The 4,415-nt window shown below is 51.9% G+C and overlaps 1 long non-coding RNA gene across 1 annotated transcript; it reads right to left on the reverse strand.

The window, feature by feature from the left end:
* Positions 1 to 1,992: 1,992 nt before the first annotated feature.
* On the reverse strand, positions 1,993 to 2,501 carry LOC139027221 (uncharacterized). The gene is made up of 3 exons (XR_011479279.1): positions 2,458 to 2,501; positions 2,121 to 2,201; positions 1,993 to 2,021 (listed from the first exon to the last, which is right to left on the reverse strand). It is a non-coding gene; the product is annotated as an uncharacterized lncRNA (long non-coding RNA).
* Between the last annotated feature and the right edge of the window lie 1,914 nt (positions 2,502 to 4,415).

The following is a 4,415-nucleotide window of genomic DNA, read 5'->3' on the forward strand; positions in this document are numbered from 1 at the left end:
ACGACTGTGGTACTGCACCTCCCCGACGACTGTGGTACTTGCACCTCCCTACGACTGTGCGTACTCACCTCGCTTACGACTGTGGTTACTGCACCTCCCCTACGACTGTGGATTACTGCACCTCCCTACGACTGTGGTACTGCAACCCCCTACGGACTGTGGTAAAAACTTTGGGCCCCAACCTCCCTCACGACTGTGGTAGCTGCCACCTCCCCTGACGGACTGTGTACTGACCTCCCCTAGTGGTACTGCACCTCCCCTTAGTGGTACTGCACCTCCCTACGACTGTGGTACTGCCATCTCCCTAGTGGTACTGCACCTCCCTACGACGTGTGGTATGCACCTCCCCTACGGACTGTGGTCACTGCCACCTCCCCTACGACTGTGGCACTGCGCTCCCCTACGACTGGGACTGCAACCCCCTACGACTGTGGTACTGCACCGTCCCCTGACGACTGTTGCGTACTGCAACCTCCCCTACGACGTGATGGTACTGCACCTCCAACTACGACTGTGGTACTTGCACGCTCCCTACGGACTGTGGTTACTGCACCTCCCTAGTGGTACTGCACCTCCCTAGTGGTTACTGCACCTCCCTACGACTGTGCGTACTGCATCTCCCCTAGATGGTTACGCCACCTCCCCTATGACTGTGGTACTGCCACCCCCCCTACGACTGTGTACTGCACCTCCCCTACGACTGTGGCAAAAGCCTCTCACTCAAGCCTTGACTGGCCCACCAACAACACATCCCTGACTGGCCCACATGAACCGGGCCCACCCAAACCAAACACATCCCAACTTGGCCCACCCAACAACACATCCACTGACCGCCCACATCTGACCGGCCCACCCACAACAACACATCCCTGACCGGCCCACGCCCAAAAAACACATCCCGACCGGCCCACCCAACAACACATCCCTGGACCGGGCCCCCCCCAAAGCCCAACAAAACAATCCCCTGACGGCCCACCCAACAAACACTCCCGGACCGGCCCACCAACAACACCTCCGCTGACCGCGCCCACCCAACAACACATACCCTGACCGGCCCACCCAAACAACACATCCCGACCGGCGCCACCCAACAAACACATCCCTGACCGGCCACCCAAACAACACATCCCTGACCGGCCCACCCAACAACACCTCCCTGACCGCCCACCCAACACAACATCCCTGACCGGCCACCCAACAAACACATCCCTACCGGTCCACCCAAAACAACAACATCCCTGACTGGCCCACCCTGACTGGCCCACCCCAAACAAACATCCCTTGACCGGCCCACCCAACAACACATCCCTGACTCGCCCACCCCAACAACACATCCCTGACTGGCCCACCCTGACTTGCCAAACACCCAACAAAACACATCCCTGACTGGCCCACCCCTGACTGGCCCACCCAACAACACATCCCTGACTGCGCCCACCCTGACTGGCCCACCCAACAAACAGCATCCCTGAACCGGCCCCATCCCAAACAAACACAATCCCTGACCGGCCCACCGAACAACACATCCCTGACCGGCCCACCCAACAAAGCATCCCTGGACCGGCCCACCCAACAACACATCCCTGAACTGGCCCACCCTGACTGGCCACCAACAACACATCCGACTGGCCCCACCCAACAAACACATCCCTGACTGGCCCTTACCCAACAACACATCCCTGACTGCCACCCGACTGGCCCACCCAGGTACGCATTCACTTGACCGCCCACCCAACAACACCATCCCTGAACCATGGCCCACGCAACAACCACATCCCTGAACTGGCCCACCAAACAACACATCCCTGACCGGCCCACCCAACAACAGCATCCCTGACTGGCCCACCCAACAACTCATTCCTCACTAACGCACAGCGGCCACCACCACATTTCCTCACTAACACAGGCTACCACCACTACAATCCTCACTAACACCAGGGGCCACCACCCACCTTCCTCACTAAAACACAGGGCCAAACCACCACGCACATTCCCACTAACACAGGGCCACCACCACATTCCTCATACTAAACACAGGGCCCGACCACCACCACCATTCCTCCACTAACACAGGCTACCACCACCACATCCTCACTAACACAGGGCACCACCACCACCACATTCTCACTAACACAGGGCCACCACCACCACATTCCTCACTAACACCAGGCTACCACCACCACATTCCTCACTAACACAGGCTACCACCACCACATTCCTAAACTAAACCACAGGGCCACCACCACCACATTCCTCACTAACACAGGGATTACCACCACCACCATTCCTTAATAACCACAGTTGCCACCCACCACATGTCCTTTTACTAACACAGGGCCACCACCACATTTCCTCACATACACAGGCCACCACCAACATTCCTACACTACACAGGGCCACCACCACATTCCTCCACTTAACACAGGCTACCAACCCACCACATTCCCTCACTAACACCAGGGCACCACCACATTCCTCACTAACACAGGGATACCATAACACAGCCTATAGCATCAACTAAGTCTAACTCCTGTCTCCATGGAAATGCATTCTGAGCCCAACTAAACCCACTTCCTCCTCCAGTCTCTAACATCCTATTATATCAGGAGTACTGAATTCGACTTCCCTCCTCCAGTCTCTACATCCTATTTATATCAGAGTTACTGAACCCACGTCTCCTTCCCCCAGTCTCTACATCCTATTTTATATTCAGAATACTAAACCCTCTTCCCTCCCCCAGTCTCTACATCCATATTATATCAGAATACGTAAACCCTCTTCCTCCCCCAGTCTCTACATCCTATTTAGATCAGGTAACTGAACCCTCTTCCTCCCCCAGGTCTCTACATCCTATTTATATCAGAGTACTAAACCCTCTTCCTCCCCCAGTCTCGTACATCCTATTTATATCAGAATACGAACCCTCTTCCTCCCCAGTTCTCTACATCCTAGTTAATATCAGAATACTTAAACCACTTCCTCCCCCAGTCTCTAACATCCTATTTATTACTCGAGTTACTGAACTCACCTTCCTCCCCCAGTCTCTACATCCCTATTTATTCAGAGTATTTTCTGAACTCACTTCCTCCTTTCCAAGTCTTCTACATCCTATTTATATCAGAAGTACTGAACTCACGTTCCTCCTCCAGGTCTCTACATCCTATTTTATTATAGAGTAGTAAACTCACTTCCTCCCCCAGTCTCTACATCCCTATTTATATCAGAGTACTGAATCAACCTTCCTCCCCCAGTCTCTACATCCTATTTATATCAGAGTACTGAATCAATTCCTCCCCCAGTCGCTAACATCATTTATATATCAAGTTCCTAAACTTCACTTCCTCCCCCAGTCTCTACACCTATTATGATCAGAGCTACTGAATCAACTTCCTCCCCCAGTCTCTACATCCTATTATATCAGGTACATGAATCAACTTCCCTCCCCCAGTCCTCTACATTCCTATTTATATCAGAGTAGATAAACTCAACTTCCTCCCCCAGTCACTACATCCTATTATAGTAAAAGCAGTGAGCAAGACAGTGATAGATGAGATTAATTAGGTGGTTTAAAAACAGAACCAAATGAAGATAGATTAATTAGGTAAACAGACAGTGATAGAAGATAAATGATAGATCACGGTAGTGGATACTAGAGAAGTAGAAGATAAGGAGCTCTTCTTTCCATTAGTATAATAGCATTGATGTCCTTTATCTCAATCGAAACCACTTCGTTCCTTGAAAAAGCATCAGCTACCACTCCTGTTTCTAGTTAAGCAGCTAGTCCAACCCATTCCATGAGGGCAGAGTGTCAAGCTGGTTCTGTTTCCTAGTATCCAGCTAGTCCAACCATTTACCATGGAGGGCAGAGTGTCAGCTTGGTTCTGTTCCTAGTTAAAGCAGCTAAGTCCACCCGATTACCATGGAGGACAGAGCGTTTCAGCTGGTTCTGTTTCCTAGTTATCCAGCTAGTCCAACCCATCCATGGAGGGCAGAGCGTCAGCTGGTTCTGTTCCTAGTAAGCAAGCTAGTCCAACCCATTGCCATTGGAGAGCAGAGCGTCAGCTGTTCTTTCCTTAGTTATTCCAGCTAGTCCAAACCCATTCCATGGAGGGCAGAGTGTCAGCTGTTCTGTTCCTATTAAGCACTAGTCCAACCCATTACATGGAGCGGCAGAGTGTGCAGTGGTTCTGTTCCCTAGTTAAGCAGCTAGTCACAACCTTACATGGAGACAGCAGCCGTAGACAACCAGGTGAGGGAGTTCCTCCTAATCACTGACCTAGACAACCAGGTGAGGGGAGTTCCTACTATAATCACTGACCTAGACAACCAGGTGAGGGAGGTCCTACACTAATCACTGACCTAGACAACCAGTGAGGGGAGTTCCACTAATCATGACCTGACAACCAGGTGAGGGG

Source organism: Salvelinus sp. IW2-2015, unplaced genomic scaffold (genome assembly GCF_002910315.2).
Source record: "Salvelinus sp. IW2-2015 unplaced genomic scaffold, ASM291031v2 Un_scaffold8400, whole genome shotgun sequence".
NCBI lineage: Eukaryota > Metazoa > Chordata > Actinopteri > Salmoniformes > Salmonidae > Salvelinus > Salvelinus sp. IW2-2015.